Source organism: Delphinapterus leucas, chromosome X (assembly GCF_059928025.1).
Source record: "Delphinapterus leucas isolate spDelLeu-1000000601 "Yukka" chromosome X, BTC_Dleu_Yukka2, whole genome shotgun sequence".
Taxonomy (NCBI): Eukaryota; Metazoa; Chordata; class Mammalia; order Artiodactyla; family Monodontidae; genus Delphinapterus; species Delphinapterus leucas.
In genome coordinates this window covers 55,376,459-55,400,565 of record NC_143150.1, presented here as the reverse complement: position 1 = coordinate 55,400,565, position 24,107 = coordinate 55,376,459, and the positions used below count along the sequence as shown (strand labels likewise).

General features: G+C 33.8%; 1 non-coding gene across 1 annotated transcript; it reads right to left on the bottom strand.

Annotated features, from left to right (window-relative positions):
• Window positions 1-23,799: 23,799 nt before the first annotated feature.
• On the bottom strand, window positions 23,800-23,906 carry LOC115802635 (U6 spliceosomal RNA). The gene has a single exon (XR_004023140.1). It is a non-coding gene; the product is annotated as a U6 spliceosomal RNA (small nuclear RNA).
• Window positions 23,907-24,107: the final 201 nt, after the last annotated feature.

Sequence of the window (24,107 nt, the reverse complement as noted above, 5' to 3'; positions counted from 1 at the left end):
GCTGCTCCACGGCACGTGGTACCTTCCCGGACTGGGGCATGGACCCGTGTTCCCTGCATTGGCAGGTGGACTCTCAACCACTGCACCACCAGGGAAGCCCCTGATATTTTTGATATTATTGTTAATTATACATTTTAAATGTCACTTGCTAACTGTTGCTGGCATATAGAAATAAAATTTTCTTTTATATTTTTACCTTTAGTCAACAAATTGCTAAACTCCTACATTAATTTTGATGATTTATATGTAGATTTTTTTTTGTATTTTCTAAGAGGCCAATCATGGCATCAGGAAATAATAAAAGCTTTATTATTTTCTTTTGAATACTGATACTCTTAATTTTATTTATTTATTTATTTACCTTAATCTATTTGCTAAAACCTCTAGTAGAATAGGTAAAAAGTGGTGATGTCAGGCATCCTTATGTCATTATCTGTCTCAGATAAAAACCTTTCAGCATTTCACTATTATTGATGTTGTTTGATGTAGGTTTTCTGTAGATACACTTTATCAGATTAAGGAAATTCGCTCTTATTTCTAGTATTTTAAACTTTCAATCACAGGCAGTTGTTAAATTTTATTAAATATGTTTCCTTCATCAGTTTAAATGGTCAAATGATTTTCTCATTTAATCAATTAATGTGTTAATTTTCATTGGTCGTTTTTTAATGTTAAAATAATCTTGTATTATTATAAACATACTTTGTTTCAATTTGTTATTCTTTTTATTTTTTCTTGATCCATATAGCTAATATTATGTTTAGAATCTTTCTATCAACATTCATGATGAAGATTGGCCTGAAATTTTTCCTTCTCTTGATATCATTGTCAGGATTTGATATCAAGGTTATGCTGTATTCATAAAACTAATTAGAGGTTATTTCCTTTTCTTCCATATTATGGAATAGTTTATGTACCATTGTAATTCCTTCCTTAAGTATTTCATAGAATTTACCGGGGAAGTTACCTTATCTATATCCAGCAAGCTATTTTGTTTGTTAGTATTTGTTATTTTTTAATAAATGTGGTAGAAAGTATATATTTTGGGTAGATTGCATGTCCAATTCAGAAAGCACTGAGGAAAATCTTCTGATTATTTGAATTTAACAGGGCATATGGATACCTGGAAAACTCATTCCAGTTAATATCATAATGATAAGTTCTAAATCACACCAGATGACCAATCTAAAAGGGTTGTATTGGCAGCCCAAAATAGCCAGGATATATACCTGTTTTCAGTAAAGTCAGTGAAACTATAACAGCCCCATTTTATGGTGACTAATAATCCTATCAACGAATAATTAATGACAATGTGGAAGAAGATGATCCTCTATAGCAAATTAGTTAATTTTGCTTTTGGTTAATAAATGGGATAAAATGTCTGACAAGAAAAAATGTTTAAATGGCTGAGTAGGCTGCAATCTACCTACAGATTCTACTTATCTCTCATTTCTCTCCTATTAAGAATAATGGACAATTGACTCTGAACAATAAAATAACTTTCTCTTAAAAATTTATATCCATAAGAATTCCATTTGTTCAGAAACATTTTTCTCCCTATAATATTTCTAAACCACTGAAAACCTTATATATATATATGGAACATATTTAGAGTAATATGAAGCATAATGATTCAACAACCTACAGATACTAAAGAGTATTAACATAATAATTAAAATAATTCCAACTGAAAATCTTCTCTGCATAAGTCAAGAAAGGTTAATTACTTCTTCTAGAGTATAAAGGTTTTAAAAGCAGTGATAAGGATATTATTCTTATTTAGCTCTATTTTACAGAGCATGTAGTCCTGTTTTAAAGAAACATTTTCTGTCTGGTTTACAGTTTGTGGTTCATAATAGCAACATTCACACAAAATAATGAAAGTGTGTTCAATCTTGTTAGTACTTTTAACAGGAATATATTTTTTCAATATTTTTCTTTGATCCTTTTATTTAACCTTATCTGATTCTCAGATATACAATGACACAGATGTGCTTGCTGTACCTTAGCTATTTCACCACTTAATCTTAATTGATAAATGGATGAGACTTTGGATCACATGGATTGCTTTGTTTAGTTTGATCAATTCATTGACTAATGGAAAGTCTGATGTTTGAAAATTTAACAATTCTCAAAGTCAATTTAGCCATGATAAAACCACTTCATGATTAATAATTTATCTATTCCTCTCACAGACATGGAAGGGAAAATCAAATATATATAAACACCAAGTATGTGCTAGACAATGTTTTATATATATATATATATATATATATAATTTAAGATTCAAAACAAATGTATTATGTGGTTATTTAATTTCTGTTTTCTTTCATAAGAGGAAATGGAGAGACAGTGTGATTAAAAAGCATGTCCAATATGATACAACGGACTCCATGGTCCACTTTCTTCACAATATATTTCACTGCATCTCATGGCATAGATTGGCATAAGCAGGACCACTATGAACTTGAAATGTTTCTTTCCACAAAGAAATTAAACTTAACTATCGTTTTCCATTGGTTTTATTAGCGTTTTCAGTGAAATAATAATCAGAAACTACATCAGTCATATTATGCTGTTGTGGTTCATGTACAGTTTCTAGAAATTATCTATTATTATCAAATTAGTTGTACCTTGAAATTGTACCTTTCTTTTAAGGTATTATAAGATTTAGAAGAATTAAAAATATCAAAACATTCAAGATGTAGACAGTCAAGAGGTCTTCAAATACCTTATCTTTATTATGAGCAGTTTCCACGTATGAAATTTCTAGTAGAACATTATTTTTTCCTTTTCTCAATGACCTCAAATTTATATAAATTAAATCTATCATATTTTAAATGTGTCCTTCAGTACAGAAGAGAGTAATATAATTTTAATAGGGTTGATAAAATAATTTCAACACTATAAAACAATCCAGCCAAAAAACAGGAGCCACATTATTTTCATTTGACCTTTATACTAGCTTATTTTTTAAAAAGCGGAAGAAGAGTAGACCTTATGTGGTGTTTCAAGGTGAACAGGCTTGGTTAATATCAAAGAAGGAATATGATGCCATGTCTCTTAATCCTATATTTTGCAATCTAATTAAAATAATAAAAATAAATTAAAATATGTAAAAGCTCCCTATTTTATTTATTCTTGGAGAAAAAGAAAACAGAGGAAGGACATGGCTCTTTAAAGGAAGATAAGGTCCAGATTATAATAAGGTTTGGAAACAAAATAAACATCCTATAATTAAGCTGATAATTATGGGGAACCAGAGTAAAACCCAGATGTACCAGCTAGACTAGGATGTTTTGATCTAACTTAGGAATTTTTCCCCTATCCACTCCTCACACAGTGACTACTGACTTCGACCACTGGCCATAACTGCTACTACTACATTAATTACTGCCACAAGTTTCTCATACCCGTTTGTCTTGGCCTGTGTCCCCCACTCTTGTATCTCATGGCACAAGGGTGAAATGACAAAGTCCCTTTATAGGCTTTTTCTCCTTTTATAGGCTTGCACAGAGTGCTTAAACCCTTGCCCTAATCCTGAACAGAAGTACAATGTGCTCCTATTCTCTCTCTATTTTTCAGGCCATAAGCAGCATTTTTGGAGTAGGTATCTAAAATTATACCTCACATAAAGCATGCAATAGAAGGGGCTGGGAATATTTATACCATGGGTAATCATAGCTAACAGTTTTTATTGAGTGTTTATTGTATGCAAGGCACTATTTTAAGTGTCTCATAAAAACACTATTACATTTAATCCTCACCACAATTCCAGCAGGTAGATATAATTATTATCCTCGTTTTACAGAGGAAAATCTGAGACTTAAAGATTTTAAGTAACTTTTCTAAGATAAAATGTCTAGTAAGTGGTGGAACCATAATTTGAACTTAGTTCTTTTGACTCCAGAACTTAAGCTTTTAGCCATCATGAGATACTATCTTCTTTCAAAGTTATGTAATTGTAGAATGGGACAGCCAGTATTCATAACTTGCATAGGATTAAGTAAACCAAGTTTTCCAGAGCTCTGTTTTTCAAACAGTTACCTAAAATCTAGTGAAAATTCTGACATTAGTTGAGAAAAAAAAAGGTATTAATCAAAACATTAGAGAAAGCTGTGTTATATTTACTTGAAAGACTTTTTACAATGACTGCCTGGAATTCCAATATAGAAGCAAAAGTATAAAAATCAAAACAGATTTTTCTGTGTATCAGCAAAATTTCAGTTGCTTTTTCTGTGAAAAGTATATTATTACAAAAAGGAAAAAAATATTTAGAAAAAAGATTTGTACACATGCACACATAGAGAGTCCATTTGTTTTTTGGGTTTTTTTAATTTTCTTAATCTTGTAAAGATTATGAAAATATAAAGTGTCAGCCATTTAAGAGATATACACATTCAAATACTGAGAAAAATGTTAAAAGTTCACCTATGTCATTAACCATAAAAAATATATTCCTAAATATTGAAGTCTTTGTAATGGATATGTCCAATGAGATATACCACTATTTCTTTGACTTTTAAAGACTTTGTAAATTAATTCAGATGTATGCTTTTCCATACAAGCATCATAATTGTTTCTCTGATTGCACTCCAGGTGTGAAACTGATGAGTACATCATATGAATGAAAACAATTGTGCAGGTGTTTCTTCATAGATGGGATTCTAAGTTGGAGTGACCTCCATTTATTTTTAAAATGCAATGCCCACTTGAAGTTGTATCTAAAAGGCGACGAAAGACATAGAGATTCAAGAAATGAAAGGGGGGGTTAATCTTTGTAATTTACAAAAAAAGAATCTTTGAGTAGAAAAAAAAGAAGAAATCAGATTTGCAAAATATTGTGAATATAATATTCTAACTGTCCACTTCCTCCAGATACCTGCTGCAAATTCACTGCCCACACTCTGAGAACTGGAGTCTACAGTTCCTTCCACATTTTTTCTCAGATGTTTATTACTTCAAAATGTTACCAATACTATTTTAATATCAGGATAAAGAGAGGAGTGTAGCACAAACTCCAAGCTCTAAATAGGTTGCTATTAAAACACTCTTTTGGTCAATTTGAAATCGCTAGAATTTTCATCAGAATATCCAAGAAATGTTCTGTACTTGAGGACATTTTCTGATTAAAATGTTAAACATAAAGCCATACAGGTTGAAATTATTTTATGATATCTTAGGTACATATATACTAGAACAATTGAATTGTACTTGATGAAAAACTATTTATCTGTGCTTCCACGTCATCACACAGAATCATAATTTTTCATTGTAACAAATATAATGGAAAATCTTTTTATTGTCTATCATCTACCACATGCCCATGCTCCTCTTCTTAGCCAGTTTATGTGCCCAGTATCTATCAGTAGAATCTCTTCCTTTCACACATGGTCAAATCTGTTGTCTCTCTCTTTCTCAAAAACGTTTTCCTGAAAACGTCCCAACTCTGGTAAAAACCAGCTTTCCCTCTAATTTATTCCTGCAACTGAGCAAAAGAATATAGTTAGAGTAAAACACAAATCATGCAGACAGGTCTCAGTTTAAATATATGACTGCAAGCCCTAAATAAGTCATCCATTGTAGACATTTAGGATTCAAGCATTCAACCAAAGGACCATAAAGTAATTTAGCTCTTAACCGTACCTAACTTGTACAGGTAAAGTATTTCACCAAATGTTTCTTCTACTTATGAGCTGCAATGGCTTTTATTTACCATAATGACCCTCGTGTTATTTAGAGATGTAGCAAATCCCAGTAAGATTTTCCCTTTTTGTACAATCAGCTAAATAAAGGAAACACTGACATAATAAAAATTACAATAGTGACCTTTCTTCAATTTTTAAAAATAAATTTATTTATTATTTATGGCTGCATTGGGTCTTTGTTGCTGCATGTGGGCTTTCTCTAGTTGTGGCGAGCAGGGACCACTCTTCATTGCAGTGTGCGAGCTTCTCATTGTGGTGGCTTCTCTTGTTGTGGAGCATGGGCTCTAGGCATGCACATTCAGTAGTTGTGGCACGTGGGCTCGGTAGTTGTGGCTTGCGGGCTCTAGAGAGCAGGCTCAGTAGTTCTGGCACATGGGCTTATTTGCTCCATGGCATGTGGGATCTTCCTGGAGGAAGGAATGAACCTGTGTCCCCTGCATTGGCAGGCAGATTCTTAACCAATGTGCAACAAGGGAATTCTCTTTTCTTCAATTTAAAGGGCCTATCAGATTGGATATGTTTTACTTACATGAATATTAGGAATTTTGTTATTCTCATCAAGCAACAGGACAGTTTCTAGACTGGAGTTTATAGTCTTACAGACCTCCCAATATCATGGAGTAATATTCTCCATGTTTTTAAATTTAGTTTTAACTTATATTTTTTATAATACTTACTATTTACATTTATTTTCTATTGACATTTATATTATAAAAGTGCTTTAATAATATATTTATTTTTACATCATTAAGATTTAATTTAGGCATATAAAAATTATAGATAAAAATATAATAAAGACCATTTTTATATGAGCCAGATTAAGAAGAAAGCAACATACATACACCATAGGCTTCCTGTTTTTATCTCTTAAAGGTTAACTAATTTAAAAATTACCCTTGATGTGGTTGTATGTAAGTTTTTAAACCTTTGCCACTTCTGGGACACTGCATAATTTTACAACCTTTAAAACAGCACCTACTTGATTAATGTTATCACTATAAATTTGAGAATTAAGCCTTCAATAAAAAGTATGTCATGAAGGAGAAAAAATGGTGGAGCAGAAGGACTTGAGCTCACTGCTTCTCACAAAAACACCATAATCACAACTAATTTCTGAACAACAAAAAATCGCTAGAACCTACTAAAATGATACTCTACATCCAAAGACAATGAAGAAGCCACAGTGAGATGGTAGGAGGAGAACAATCATGATAAAATCAAATCCCATACCCAGTGGGAGGGCAATGCACTAACTGGAAAGCAACTATAACACAGAAATGAAAATTCTGAGCCCTATGTCAGGCTGCCCAGCCTGAGTGTCTGGCAACAGGAGAGGAAGAGCCCCAAGAGCATCTGGCATTGGCCAGCAGGGTTTGATTGCAGGAATCCCACAGAACTGAGAGAAACAGAAACTCCACTCTTGGAGGGTGCACACAAGGATTTGTGAGCACCGGCACCCAGGGAAAAAAGCAGTGACTTCACAAGAGATGGACCAGACCTACCTGTTAGCATTGAAGGATATCTTGTGGAAGCAGGGGGCAGCTGTGCCTCAGTGTGAGGACAAAGACCCTGACAGGGGTAGTTCTGGGGAATATTCATTGGTGTGAGCCTCCTGGAGGCTGCCATTTTCTCACAAAGACATGGCCCCACCCAACAGCCTATCGGCTCCAGAGCTCGGACACCTCATACCAAACAGCCAAAATGGCAGGAACACAGCCCCACCCATCAGCAGAGAGGATGCTTAAAGGCTTCCTGAGCATAGCCCTGCCCACCACAGGGACAAGACACAGCTCCATCCACCAGTTGGCAGGAACGTGTCCCTCCCATTGGGAACCTGTCCCTCCCTCCAGGAAGCCTGCCAAAGTCTCTTATAAGCCCTCATCCAACAAGTGGCAGACAACAGAAGCAGGAAGAACTACAACATTGCAGCCTGAGGAACAAAAAATGCAATCACAGAAAGTTAGACAAAATGATATGGCACAGGTGTATGTCCCTGATGAAGGAACAAGATAAAACCCCAGAAGAACAATTAAGTGAGGTGGAGATAAGCCATCTACACAAAAAAAGAATCAGAGTAATCATAGAAAAGATGATCTGGGATCTCAGAGAAAGAATGGAAGCACAGATCAAGAAGCAAGAAATATTTAACAAATACCTAGAAGAACTAAAGAACAAACAGAGGTAAACAATACAGTAACTGAAATGAAAAATACACTAGAAGTAATCAATAGCAGAATAACTAAGGCAGAAGAACAAATAAATGAGCTGGAAGCTAGAAGATTGGAAATCACTGCCACAGAACACAATAAAGAAAAAAGAATGAAAAGAAATGAGGACAGCCTAAGAGACCTCTGGGACATCATTAAATGCACCAACATTCCTAATATAGGGGTCCCAGAAGGAGAAGAGAGAGAAACAGGACCTGAGAAAATATTTGAAGAGATAATAGCTGAAAAATTCCCTAACATGGGAAATGAGACAGTCACCAAAGTTCAGGAAGCGAAGAGAGTCCCATACAGGATAAAACCAAGGAGGAACACATGGAGGCACAAAGTAATCAAACTGACAAAAATTAAAGACAAAGAAAAATATTAAAAGAAAAAAGGGAAGAGAAACAAATAAGGTACAAGGGAACTTCCATAAGGTTATCAGCTAATTTCTCAGCAGAAACTCTGCAGGCCAGAAGGGAGTGGCATGATATATTTAAAGTGATGAAAGGGAATGACCTACAATGAAGGATACTCTACCTAACAAGGCTCTCATTCAGATTTGTTAGAAGAATCAAAATCTTTACAGACAAGCAAAAGCTAAGAGAATTCAGCACCACCAGACCAACTTTGCAACAAATGTTAAAGGAACATCTCTAAGTGGAAACAAGAAAAGCCCACTACTAGAAACAATAAATTTATGAATGGAAAAGCTCACCAATAAAGGCAAACAAACAGTAAAGGTAGGAAATCATCTGCACACAAATATGATTTCAAAACCAGCAATTGTGAGAGAGGACAGCATAAATGCAGGATATTGAAAATGCATTTGAAATTAAAAGGCTGGCAACGTAAAACAATTATATATATATATACATATATATATATATATATATTGCTATATCAAAACCTCATAGTAACCACAAACCAAAAATCTAAAATAGATACACACAGAAAAAAGAAAAAGGAATCCAAACACAACACTAAATTTAGTCATCAAATCACAAGAGAAGAGAACAAAAGAGAAAGGGAAGAAAAAACATCTACATAAACAAACAACAAAGCAATAAAAACATACACATCGATAATTACCTTAAATGTAAACAGATTAAGTGCTCCAACCAAAAGACATATACTGGCTGAATGGATACAAAAACAAGACCTGTATATTTGCTGTTTACAAGAGAACCACTTCAGATCTAGGGACACATACAGACTGAAAGTGAGGGGATGGAAAAAGTTATTCCAATTATATTAAACTAAAGATACACTAAAGGTAAAATTAAGCTAAAGGTAAACATGCAAAGAAAACTAAAGCAACCTGGAACAGCAATACTCATATCAGACATAATAGACTTTAAAATAAAGACTGTTACAAGAGACAAACAAGGACACTACATAATGATCAAGGGATCAACCCAAGAAGAAGATCTAACAACTGTAAATATATACACACCCAACATAGGAGCACCAAAATATATGAGGCAAATGCTAACAGTCATAAAAGGAGAAATCAACAGTAACACAATAACAGTGGGGGACTTTAACACCGCACTTGAGTTAATGGACATATCATCCAGATAGAAAATCAAAAAGGAAACACAGGCCTTAGATGACACATTAGACCCCATCGACTTAAATGACATTTTATAGAGCATTCTATCCAAAAGCAGCAGAATACACATTTTCTCAAGTGTACATGGAACATTCTCCAGCATTGACCACATGCTGGGCCACAAAGCGAGCCTTGGTAAATTTCAGAGAATTGAAATCATACCAAGTACCTTTTGAAACCACAATGCTATGAGATTAAAATAAAATACAAGACAAAAAACTGTAAAAAACACAAACGTGAAGGCTAAACAGTATGCTCCTAAACAACTGATGGATCACTGAAGAAATCAAAGAGGAAATCAAAAAATATCTAGAGACAAATGAAAAATAAGCACAACAATCCATAACCTATGGGACACAGCAAAAGCAGGTCTAAGAGGGAAGTTTATAGCAATAAAATCTTACGTCAGGAAACAAGAAAAACCTCAATAAACAACCTAAACTTACACCTAAAGCAACTAGAGAAGGAAGAACAAACAAAACCTAAAGTTAGTAGAAGGAAAAAATCATAAAAATCAGAGCAGAAATAATGAAATAGTGACAAAGAAAACAATAACAAAGATCAATGAAAATAAACGCTGGTTCTTTGACAAGATAAACAAAATTGATAAATCTTTAGCCAGACTCATCAAGAAAAGGAGAGGGCTCAAAACAATAAAATTAGAAATGAAAAAGGAGACATTACAATGGATATCACAGAAATACAAAGGAGCATAAGAAACTGCTACAAGCAACCACTTGCCAATAAAATGGACAATCTAGAAGAAATAGACAAATTCTTAGAAAGGTACAATCTCCCAAGACTGAATCAGGAATAAATAGAAAATAGAACAGACCAGTCACAAGCACTGGTATTGAAACTATTATTTAAAAACTCCATATAAATGTAAAATACATAAATAGTAGGAAGCAGTCTCATAACGCAGGGAGATCAGCTTGGTGCTTTGTGACCACCTAGAGGGGTGGGATAAGGAGGGTGAGGGAGATACAAGAGGGAGTAGATATGGGGATATGTGTATATGTATAGCTGATTCACTTTGTTATAAAGCAGAAACTAACACACCATTGTAAAGCAATTATACTCCAATAAAGATGTTAAATAAACAAAAACAAAAACTCCCAACAAAAAAAAAAAGTCCAGGACCAGTTGGCTTCACAGGAAAATTCAATCCAACACTTAGAGAAGAGTTAACATCTCTCCTTCTGAAACACCTCCAAAAATTTGCAGAGGAAAGAACACTGTTAAACTCATTCTATGAGGCCACCATTGTGCTAATACCAAAACCAGACAAAGATCTCATGACAAAAGAAAATTATCGGCCAATATCAGTGATGAACATAGACTCAAAAATCCTCAACAAATTACTAGCATACCGAATACAACAATACATTAAACGGATAATAGCCCATGATCAAGTGGAATTTATACCAGTGATGCAAGGATTCTTCAGTATCCAAAAATCCATCAGTGTGATACACCACATCAACAAATTAAAGAATAAAACCCATATGATCATCTCAGTAGATGCAGAAAAACCTTTTGACAAAATTCAACACCGATTTATGAGAAAAGCTCTCCAGAAAATGAGCATAGAGGGAACATACCTCAGCATAATAAAGGCCATGAATGACAAAACTATAGCTAATATCATACTCAGTGGTGAAAAGCTGAAAGCATTTCCTCTAAGATCAGGAACAAGATGAGAATGTCCACTCTCCACTTTTATTCAACATAGTTTTGGAAGTGCTAGCCACAGCAATCAGAGAAGAAAAAAATAAAATAAAATAAAGGGAATCCAACTTGGAAAAGAAGAAGTAAAACTGTCACTATTTGCAGATGGCATGATATTATACATAAAAAACCGTAAAGATTCTACCAGAATACTACTAGAGATCAACAATGAATTCAGTAAAGTTGTAGCATACAAAATAAATACCCACTAATCTGTTGCATTTCTATACACTAACAGCAAAAGATCAGAAAAGGAAATTTTAAAAAAATTCCATTACCATTACATCAAAAAGAATAAAATACCTAGGAATAAACATACCTAAGGAGACAAAAGTCCTGTACTCCAAAAAGTATAAGATGCTATGAAAGAAATCGAAGATGACACAAACAGATGAAAAGATATACTGTATTTTTGGATTAGAAGAATCATATTGTCAAAATGACTATACTAACCAAACAGTCTACAGATTCAATGCAATCCCTATCAAATTACCAATGGCATTTTTCACAGAACTAGAACAAAAAACTCTTAAAATCTGTATGGAGACACAAAAGACACTGAATAGCCAAAATAATCTTGAGAAAGAAAGACGGAACTGGAGGAATCAGACTCACTGACTTCAGACCATACTACAAAGCTAAAGTCATCAAAACAATATGGTACTGTCACAAAAACAGAAATATAGATCAATGGAACAGGATAGAAAGCCCAGAAATAAACCCACGCTCCTATGATCAAATGATCTATGACAAAGGAGACAAGATTATACAATGGAGAAAAGACAGTCTTTTCAAGAAATGGTGCTAGGAAAACTGGACAGTTACATGTAAAAAAATGAAACTAGAACATTCTTTAACACCATATACAAAAATAAATTCAAAATGGATTAAAGACCTAAATGTAAATATGGATACTCTAAAATTCCTAAAGGAAAACAGGCAGAACATTCTTTGACATAAATTGCAGCAATATCTTTTTTGATCTGTCTCCTAGAGTAATGGAAATAATGACAAATATAAACAGATGGGACCTAATTAAGCTCAAATGCTTTTGCACAGCAAAGGAAAACATAAATAAAACAAACAAAAAAAAGACAATCCACAGAATGGGAGAAAATATTTGCAAATGTTGTGACCAAGAAGGGATTAATCTGCAAAATTTACAAAGAGCTCATGCAGCTGAATATCAAAAAAACAAACCACCAAATCAAAAGATGGGTATAAGATGTAAATAGACATTTCTCCAAAGAATACATACCGATGGACAAGATGCACAGGAAAAGATGTTCAGCATCGCTAATTATTAGAGAAATGCAAATCAAAACTACAATGAAATATCACCTCACAACAGTCAAAATGGCCATCATCAAAAAATCTGCAAACAATAAATGCTGGAGAGGATGTGAAGAAAACAGAACCCTCCTACACTGTTGGTGCATATGTAAATTGGTACAGCCACTATGGAGAACAGTATGGAGTTTCCTTAAAAAGCTAAAAATAGAACTACCATTTAACCTAGCAATCCCACTCATGGGCATATACCCAGAAAAGACCATAATTTGAAATGATACATGCACCCCAATGTTCATTGCAGTACTATATTTAATGGCCAGGACATGGAAGCAACCTAACCGTCTATCGACAGAGGAATGGATAAAGAAGATATTGTACATATACACAATGGAGTATTACTCAGCCATAAGAATGTATGAAATAATGCCATTTGCAGCAACATGGGTAGACCTGTAGATTATCATATTAAGTGAAGTAAGCCAGTCAGAGAAAGACAAATATCATATGATTCGCTTATTTGAGGAATCTAAGAAAAAAACAAGACAAATGAACTTATTTACAAGGCAGAAACAGACTGACAGCATTTCCTCTAAGATCAGGAACAAGACAAGGGTGTCCACTCTCACCACTATTATGTAAGCATTTATTTGTTCTCATTTTCTAACCACATGTTTTAGTGGGATTTTGGACACTATAGAGAAGTCATGTAACATAATAAATATACACAAGCTGTATTTTGAAATATACTCCTTTCTCTTATTTTTGAAAGTGATACATTTACATAGAGTTGAAATAAAAAAATTCTACCAAGCTTATAATGAGAAATCACAGTCATTTGGCTCAGTCTCTCCCTGCCCTGAAACTCCTTTCTGCAGACTCAAACATTTTCACTTCTTTTACATTATTCTTATATATTCCTTAATATTTCTAAATAATATTTTTTCTATTATTTCTTGATTTTTCAATGTGAGGCAATACAAAGCTTTGATATGGGTAGTGTTTAAATACTCAGACTTAAGTTAGCCAGCATGGGTTTCTATCTAAATCCTACAGTTTTAGCTACGTGATCTTGGGCAATTTATTTAAACCTTCTGGGCATGAACAGTTTCCAAATTCACAGATTCATAAAATAGTGATGACAAGAGTTCTTACTCTGATCATAGAATAATAAAAATTCAACTATTGAATGTATCTACCTCATTTAGATTAGTGAATTATAAGTGTTTAATAAATGGAGCTAGTGTTATTATTGTTTTTATCATTACATAATTATTGTTATTTTTATTTACCTCCTATTATGGGAGACAAGAATTTAGTTTTATACCAACCCACTCTTCACTCCAACTGTAAATACACACAAACAGATTTATCCATTACAAGTGTCCCTGGTTAGGTAGCTCTACTTCAAGTAGTGTTTCCAGTTTTCTTCCATCTTGTCTCTACTATGTCATCATGTGACTCCAGAAGTTATCATATTGTTCCTTTTTATACCAGCCTGTTAGAAAGGGAGAAGAACATACATGAGAGTTTTATATACCATATTTGTAAGTGGAAGCATACATCACTTTCACTCATTTTTTTGTAAGAACTAGTATATTCATCTATGCAATTTTCCAGCCACACCCTCACTATTATGGAAAGTGAACACAAATATTTGGTGGACAGCTATCTGATCTGCCACAAATACTCACTATGTACCTGGTACTGTGAGACTCAGCATGCAATATATTTTCATTAAACATTTAATTTGTTGAAATAAGCAAAAGATTAAGTGTATTTTTAAAAGGAATACATCCCCATGCACAAAACATATGGACAAGGATTTTCAGAGAAAATGGTTTTCCTCTTCTAGTACATTATTAGTTATATTGATATGCTGCCCCATTTTGATAATCGAATAAATAATTAATAAAAATTCTCAGCATGCTTTGATAAATATTAAAGCATGTTTCTAAATCTTGCAGAATTCAAAAGGAGATGGAAAATAACCACGTGTTAGATAAAAGGAGAATGTACAGATTTTTAAGTTTTTTCAACATGAGAGATAACATAGTTTTGTCATTAAAATGTGTCATCTGTCCAACTAATTTAGGACATTAGAATACTCCCCTTTAATAACACAAACATATAAACTTGGGAAATAATTTAACCATTAAAATTGTTGGAATATAACTATAATCTTAGACTAACAGGAAAAGCTACATTGATTGTGTTTTATACATTTACATGGATCAAATTAAAATATTTTATTTTTAATGTAGGCAATATCAGGTTCAGATATGTGAGAAACACCACAGTGAAATAAAATACTGACATAAAATAGAAAATGCTAGTGCTTTGAAAATAGATTTTCATCACTAGCTTTAATATATGAAAATTTGGATATGGGTAAATATGTACTGAGAAATATAGTGAAGTATTACAGTTCAATACAGAAGTTTCCCTATTGTAATCATCTTAACACTCTGAACTACTACCAAAAATACAGCTTTGATCTACGTTTTATAAACATGAATTTAAAATAGAAAAATTGGGCTTCCCTGGTGGCGCAGTGGTTGAGAGTCAGCCTGCTGATGCAGGGGACAGGGGTTCGTGCCCCGGTCCAGGAAGATCCCACATGCCTTGGAGCAGCTAGGCCCATGAGCCACGGCCACTGAGCCTGTGCGTCCAGAGCCTGTGCTCTGCAACAGGAGAGGCCACAGCAGTGAGAGGCCCACGTACTGGAAAAGAAATAATAATGATAAATAAATAAAATAGAAAAATCATATACACATCCCTTCTTAAGAATATATTTTATATTTTCTGCATACAGCATTGTAGTGAAAATGCATCTTCCTTTACATGCATTCTAAAATCAGTCTGAATTTAACATTGAGGTATTGCTAATTTGCTTCCATTGGGTCTCCCTTTGGGGGTTGAAGTGAACTTTAGCTTTTGAGAAGGGAAATTTTGTTACACAAGAATACAATTTAGGCTAACTCACAAGAAATGTTTTATGAAGAACCACATGTTTGAAATGTATTTAATATGTCTAGGTTAGGTGGTTTCCCTAAATGGATATCAATTCTTTTTCATTGCATAATTATTATTTGAGGTCCTATTGTGTATCCAATGCTCTTTCAGAAGTCAATAATACAACAGCAAAGAAGACAATTATTGTGTCTTCTGTTGTAGAGTTTACATTTGTGTAGTTTCTACCAGAAAAAAATATATATATTTTTCTATGCGCATGAGTATTTCCTGGAATAATAAAAATAATACATGGACCCCAAAATCATAATGAGTGCATAAAGTAGTTCCTTCTTTTAATTATATGTATCGGATTGGCTGCTCAAGGATATTTCTAAATGCCTTCATTCTTATATATGAATATAATTTTTTCATTGCATACCTGCTGTTTGCCATGTATTGTGCCAGGTAATTAGCACATTATCTCACTTAAGTCTTGCAAAAAACAGATGAAATAAATAATTGTTCCCATTTTTCAGACAGGAGGAATAAGACTGGAAAGAGATAATGAAAAAATTTAATTACCTAACATGTTAAGTGGTCATACTGGGATGCAAATTCACGTCTGTCTGACTGTACAACCCGAAAACAATCTACTAGCTTGCAAGAAGGCACTATAATATCATATATTGCCTATAGATTTTATCAATATGCAATTTGATATTGGTGTGTTTCTGGTCTAAATACTGTAGAGTGTTTTAAATATTTCAAAGCAAATCATTTGTTTTTCTCTCACAGAAGTATAGCCATTGCTCATTTAAAAGAAAAATACAAAGAAAAAAGCAGCTATATTTCAAGAGTAACAGATATTTTAAAAACCACTATGGTTAGTATCAAAGTAGTTAAGGAAATCACCAGGAACTCTTAATCAGCCTACTCTTAAAGTATTCTGACAAAAGTTAAAGCTTCTCTGGGTTGCCCTTGTAGGGGTCCTTTGGGTTGATTAAATTGTCTTCTTGAGACTATCTCACATGGGGTAAAAATTATTCCTCTTGTTTTCCAAACTCCACCAAAAATCATGCTTTACTTACCATGGAAAGAGACCAAAGCCAATAAATATACTTGCCCGAGATCTTAGACTTCTTTATCATTTAGAAGTAAAGTTGTACTTGAACAAACAAAAACAAAACTCAAGAGGCAAAAGTCAACCTATGATATAACGTTATTATTACCCCAAGGTACATTCTTCCTGAGCACCCATTAGAACAACACTCAGTAGCATGGTCCACAAGAACTCTTGAGTGTAGTGCAGGGGAGGTAGTGGCTTATAGCCCAAGCAAAATATAGGAATTACTATTGGTGAACTTGGGAGAAGCTGGAGCTCAGTCTGTATTAGCCACTTTTTTGCCTCTTCAACTCCTTTGCTAGATGTGGAAGCCACTCCAGCCTCACATCTTTTCTCTAGTATGTTCCCATCCAAGAGGTAAAGTTATGAGTATCCACGATAGATTATTTTGAAAGACTTGCCAGTAAGCCACTCAGCTTAAAAACATGTGTCTAGTTGTGGAGGACTTATGATATTTCCTATTTCTTATCTAGCATAACTTCCTTTTATGCTTTGTAACAAAAAGCCAGAAATCCTAGAGTCTATTTTCATCAACCTCATGTTTTCGCAATTTGGTCAAAGTTTTGGATTTAGTACCAACTTATTACAGGTTCTGCACAGCCTGTCTACTTCCTTTCCTAATATGCATTTCTCTGTCTGGAATGCCCATCACATTTCCAATTCTCTCTCTCCCACAAATCACAGCATTTTATTTATCTTTTAAGGCCCAGCTAAATGCTGTCTCTTTCATGGAATCCTCCCTTACCCTTCCAACAAGAATAAATCTCTTTTCTCCTGAACTACTGTAGCAATTTATTTTCCATTTTATGGCATTAATCTTGTTCTACCTTGTTATTATTTCTGTACGTTTTTGTTCTCTCTCCTAATTGTAGACATGGATCTTGATGGCTGGGTCAAGCCAGATTTATCATTGTATTTCTACTGTGCTTAGCACAGGACTTTGCACTTTTTAACTATTCAAAAATATTGGTTGATAATTCTGCATTCACAGTTTCATTGAGTAAGCTTGTACTTCTCAGCCTACTTCATTCACCACACATACTTGTACAAACTGTTTAGGTTTCCAAGTTATATTTACTGCTTTTACCTCCCTCTGTCACCTTTGGCGTTGTCTGCTCTGCACACTTTGCTGCCTAAATCTCTCAAACCTCTGACCCTAAGAGAGATGGGGACTGTCATGTCTTGTGATGGCCTTTCTCTAACCACAGATAACTGGGCTCCACAGATAACCACAGATTACAAGGGCTCTTTTCTATAGCAGTGCAGATTGTTTCCCCTTTTTCCTGAGCAAAAACCGGATTTATAGGAGCAAGCTCCATTATAATACACATCCGGAAGCCGGGTGTCCCCAATGGGAATGAAAATACCTGGCCCAATTTTCAAGTACCAACTCATGTTTTTTTTTTCTTAAAGGCATGCTTTAAATGGTAAAATAAGTAACACTATATTTAATGATCACTGGAACAAAAATGCACAGTTTGATCATCACTGAATTTTAAAACTGGAGGAATATTAGAGATCATCACATCCAAAGTCCTCACATGGAGCCTGAGACTTGAGGCTGTTTAAGTGGCTTGCTTAAGGCTTAGAACAAAAAATAGATCTCCAGATGAAGCCCATCTAGTACATGTTCTAATCCACACTTCTGTCATTGTTGAATCAGATTTTCTCTTTGGAAAGATTTTCTATTTTATCTTTATTTATTTAATTCAGTTTTAAAAGCCATGGTGTATAAAATAAAGTTCTTAAGGTCAGAAATATTGAAGCTATCTACATAAAGCTCCTAATTTCTTCAAGAGTAACATAAGGACTGTGACTTTTTTTACTTAATATGTTTAATCCCTGCAGAAAAGCTGGGGAAATAGATTAAGGTAGTGCCATGTGATCAAGAGATAATTAAATAGAACATTATTGTATAAATCACAACCTGAACATGGATCATTAGGTCCAACCCCAATGGTAGGTAACACAGAATATATGTTGAGCTGCTATTTGTCTATTGAAAATAAAATGATTTGCTGTAACCGCTTTATAAAGATTCTATAAATAATTATTTGCTTCTAGCTCTTCAAAATTTAAGATGGTCTCTCAAATGTTTACAAAGTAGGAAAGGGGATCTGTGGAGATTATGCATCACTGGAATGCATTTTACTTTAGAGAAACAAGGTAAAACTGGTAAAGTATATTAATAGCACTTTTCCAGACACTTTTCATTTGTCATTAATTTTTATCATAAGGAAAAAACTAGATGAAAATTATTGAACATACTTAAAAGGAATCCCAATATAAAAGACCAAAGAAGGGATACATGATTCTTTTTCTTGAAAAGGAGTTTAGCATTTTGTCTTGTAAGTCAAGAAAATATGGCCAAATTCCACATGCTTGAGGAAGTAATGTATCTTGTATCTTGTCATTACTTAACAGAGACACAAAAACCTTAATGTCTTTATATTTGTAAAACACTTTAGGTATCTCATTTGAAGTATGTTGGAAACAGAAAGTATAATATCTTGTTAAGAATAATTTGAAATAATTCCATTTAACACAACTGATATAACAAGCTAATCTACCTGGGAGCAGATCTATTTAATGTTTCGAAATGCATACTTTTCCTGTCTTTTCTGTTTTGTTCCTAGGCAGCATTCCACTTATCTTAATTTAACAGTGAATATTGTTGTCACTACTGTTTTGGCTGTTTCTCACTTAGAGAGGACATAAGAACGCCATCAGAAAATAAAAAGTAGCTCTTTCTATTGTACGAAGTCTAAGATGTTGGATTTATTTTATACTATTCACAATAGTAATAGACAAATTTCTTCAGCAGTAACTGTTACGATTTATATTTTCTTTATTATGAAATGAGGTAATAATATTTTTGCAATGCCAAGCCGTAAAAAAGCAGCAGTCTAATTTGCTGATTCCTTATCTAGTTCTTAATTTTTGGGTGCAAAGTATCATGCTGCTTCCATGCATTTATGAAAATAGAGAATGTATAACTTTTTACATATCATGGTGTAAGATATACACTTAGTCACATATTCACTTTATTAATATATGACAAGAATAAAGGCCTTTGCTTATTCACTGTCCTCCCTCTCTCTCTATCTCTCTCCCTCTTTCTCTCCAACACTCCCTTTTTCTCTTTCTCTTTCTCTCTCTTACACATACACACATGAACACATATAACAACTTCGATTTCTATTTGACTAGCTTAATGGAAATATTCTTCTGGAGAGAATGTGCGGTAGACTATGACTGGATAGTCTCATTTCAACAATAAATTAGAGAACAGTTTTTAATTGTAATCTTAATTGTTTTTAAAAATTCACATATAACAAGTTAGTTGAGACAATGATTTCAGATCAGCTTCTTAAGTTTCAGTTCACTGCAGTGGAACATCGTTAAAATAGTATGAATATGTTTATTAACAATAGTTTGTCTAGTCATGTGTTAAGGACATACTGAATAGTATATCCTGAGCTAGTGTGAGAATCAATTATGCAGGTTTTTCCAGATTATAATGAAAATAACTTAATATTTAAATTATGGTAATGAAAGTGTTTCCATACTATGTAATTAAAGTAATAGCTTCAACATATCTAGTATAAACTCTTCCTATTCCATAAAAGGTATTATGCTAAACAAATAACTATATTTTTGTTTCAAGTTTTTGATTGGTGATAAAGACTGAGACTTTTTTTTTTTTTTTTGCGGTACGCGGGCCTCTCACTGTTGTGGCCTCTCCCGTTGTGGAGCACAGGTTCCGGACGCGCAGGCTCAGCGACCATGGCTCACGGACACAGCTGCTCCGTAGCATGTGGGATCTTCCTGGACTGGGGCACGAACCCGTGTCCCCTGCATCAGCAGGCGGACTCTCAACCACTGCGCCACCAGGGAAGCCCCAAGGCTGAGACTTTTAAAAAATATTTTTCTTGCAAAAATGTTTTCTTCCTAATTATTATACATCTTTTGTAATTCCCTGCTATTTTTGTCACATAAAGATAAATTTAGTAATTTGTGAGAAGAAAAGTTCTGTCATTGCTTAAACCAGTACTTTTTTCCTCAAAAATGCATTTACTTTTGTGGCCCCAACAGGGAGGCATGTTTTGCATGCAAATAGCAGGTGGCTATGGAGAGTTACTTTGACAGCTAATGTCTTGTGCTGCCTCAACATCTGTGGATTAAAAGAGGTTCTCTGTAGTGTGTGATGCTGCTGAGAAAATGTAACCAGTTTAAGTGGAGTTTTTCAACTAAGTTCCAAGCTTACTTTGAGGGACCATAGGGAGGGGTAGAATGAAAAAAGAATTAAAAATAAAGTACGTTCTAGTTTTGGTGACATTTGACATAAAAGATCTTGAAAAGGTAAATAAGACAACTCTAATTTTGAAGACAGAGTAGTTCTCAGCCAGCTTAGCTGGAAATTGTACAATGAATAAAAAGGAAAAAGATGGATTTGCCTGAGAAGGGGTAACTGGATAATCAATAAAATAAAAGTGAAAATACCCTAAAAGGGTACAATTTAATGAAATTTAAATTTTTTTTTATAAAATTATTCACAGAATAAAAAAATCTCTGAATACTCCTGTAATTCTCACCTGGAAACATATTTTATGTGTTATATGACACAAAGTTGCATGAATTAAAAATAAAAGGATATTAAATCATTGGAATACTTGATATTTGCCTTGTGAGGGCTTCACACATATTTATTGAGTAGATACTTTTTCAGGTGTTTTCCATTATATGTATCCAAACAAATTATTTCATATGTCACTTTCATCTGGGTTTTCCAATAACATAAGCCTACTGATCAATGTCCATGCCCTTAGAAAACAGTATTATACTGTGAATAAAATGTCTATAAACTCCCTAAAATTTTTTGTTCTCTTTTTTCTCTCAATTATGACTTATCATTAAAGTTTTTTTTTTAATTCTATTCCTACTTCCTCACTTTTTTGCTGATTTTTCTTTGTGTTTCTCCTTCCTCTGTGTTTCTGTATCCTGTTCCAGTGTATTATATCACCTCTCACACTGTATTTTAATTTTTTTTAATTTTATTGTTTGTATTGTTACCAAATTGTTGCCTAAGGATAGGGTCTGCAGCTTGTTCACTCACATCCCCATTACTTGGAGCATAGATGAATGAAATTTTCACTTCTGAAAAAGCAGATGGAAAATGTGAAGATATTTTTTTAAATTAAAATGCACAAACACTATAGTATCATTAATAAAGTTAATATATATTTTGAACATAAAGTATAGGGTTAATGAGATTAGTGTTTCTTGAAACTCTTACATGTGCTAAGTCATTTTTGGTATAATCATCCATGTAATATTCACACATTCACGCACACACATTTCTTGTGCAATATGTCTTATTTTAAACATAGGGACATTGAGGATTAGAGAGTTCAAATAATTTTCCCAGTCATCTACTACTGAATAATAGATCTAGGACTGAAACCCATGTCTGCCAGACTTCAAAGCCTCATGCTCTTTCTATAGTGCAATGCTCACTTTGCTAAGAGAGCATTTCTAAATCTTGCCAGATTTTAGAAATCATTAAAAACACTGATTCTTAAAGTTGCAAGTATTGTAAGATTTTTCAGTCTCTACTGTTAAAGTTAAATCTTTCCTGAATGCCTTCTTTTTCCTTCTTTCTATGGTTAGAACCAGGATAATAATTTCATCAATGTCTGAGTCAATCAACAAGTTCTTCTTGCTGTTTGATTATACCTCATATAATATCTTCGGACTTCAATTGAAATTATTCTATATCCTTTTCTCATATGATATTCTAGCAGAGAATATTTATCTTTTGATGACCTTTTTGAATACTTCTCTGTGGGAAAATATGCCAATTCTGATTTTAAAAACACAGAGATTCTTCAATAATTTAGATTTGTTACAAATTATGCTATTGAAATAAAAAGGTTTACAAGTCCTATCATTTAGGAACTATAAGTTACAAAAATTATCAAAACTAAATACAGGTCACAGAACTAAAATTAAATCCCTGTTACTTAAAATTATTTTTAGAAACATTTTTTCCTAAGAACATGTAGACTCAATCTCCATGCAACTTTTAATATCCATTAATTTAAAAGAGGAATGTTTCACATAAAGTGAGATTTTAAATTATCTAGTGTGAAAACACCAATACAAATATAGATTGTAAGAGTCCTACTTACCAAGTAAATCTAAGAACAGTACAAAGCTGTCCACAGGACTGATCCTTCTTTGACTCCATGAATAGGAATTGGATATGGAACAAACTGAACAACCTTGATATAGATTTATGTATTTTAATAATCCTACCAATATGGTACTAAATACGAGAAGGCTTATAACACATCTATTTTATTTTATTTTTAACATCTTTATTGCAGTATAATTACTTTACAATGCTGTGTTAGTTTTTGCTTTATAACAAAGTGAATCAGCTATACATATACATATATCCCCATATCTCCTCCCTCTTGCGTCTCCCTCCCTCCCACCCTCCCTATCCCACCCCTCCAGGTGGTCACAAAGCACGGAGCTGATCTCCCTGTGCTATGTGGCTGCTTCCGACTAGCTATCTATTTTACATTTGGTAATGTGTATATGTCCATGTCACTCTTGCACTTCGTCCCAGCTTACCCTTCCCACTCCCCATGTCCTCAAGTCCATTCTCTACATCTGTGTCTTTATTCCTGTCCTGCCCCTAGGTTCTTCAGAAGCGTCTTTTTAAAATTCCATATATATGTGTTAATATACGGTATTTGTTTTTCTCTTTCTGACTTACTTCACTTTGCACCTAGACAGACTCTAGGTCCAACCACCTCACTACAAATAACTAAATTTCATTTCTTTTTATGTCTAAGTAATATTCCATTGTATATTTGTGCCACATCTTCTTTATCCACTCTTCTGTTGATGGACACCTAGGTTGTTTCCATGTCCTGGTTATTGTAAATAGAGCTGCAATGAACATTGTGGTACATGACCCTTTTTGAATTATGATTTTCTCAGGGTATATGCCCATTAGTGGGGTTGCTGGGTCATATGCTAGTTCTATTTTTAGTTTTTAAGGAACCTCCATACTGTTCTCCATAGTGGCTGTATCAATTTACGTTCCCACCAACAGTGCAGGAGGGTTCCCTTCTCTCCACACCCTCTCCAGCATTTAAAAATATGGAATGCTTCATGAATTTGCATGTCATCCTTGCACAGGGGTCAGGATAATCTTCTCTGTATCATTCCAATTTTAGTATATGTGCTGCCGAAGCAAGCACTGATTTTAAATAGAATGATGTAAAGCTTATTTCTGCCTCCTTTTATTTATACCTAGGTAACTTGATGAGTGTTTTGGATGAATTGGATGCATGACCTATAGAAAAGAAGAAAGAAAACCTCTTTTATTTTATAAGGTATTTTAAGAAACCTTATTGGTAGAGCAGTGATTGGGATTATAGCTATCCATTTTAGGGGCTAGG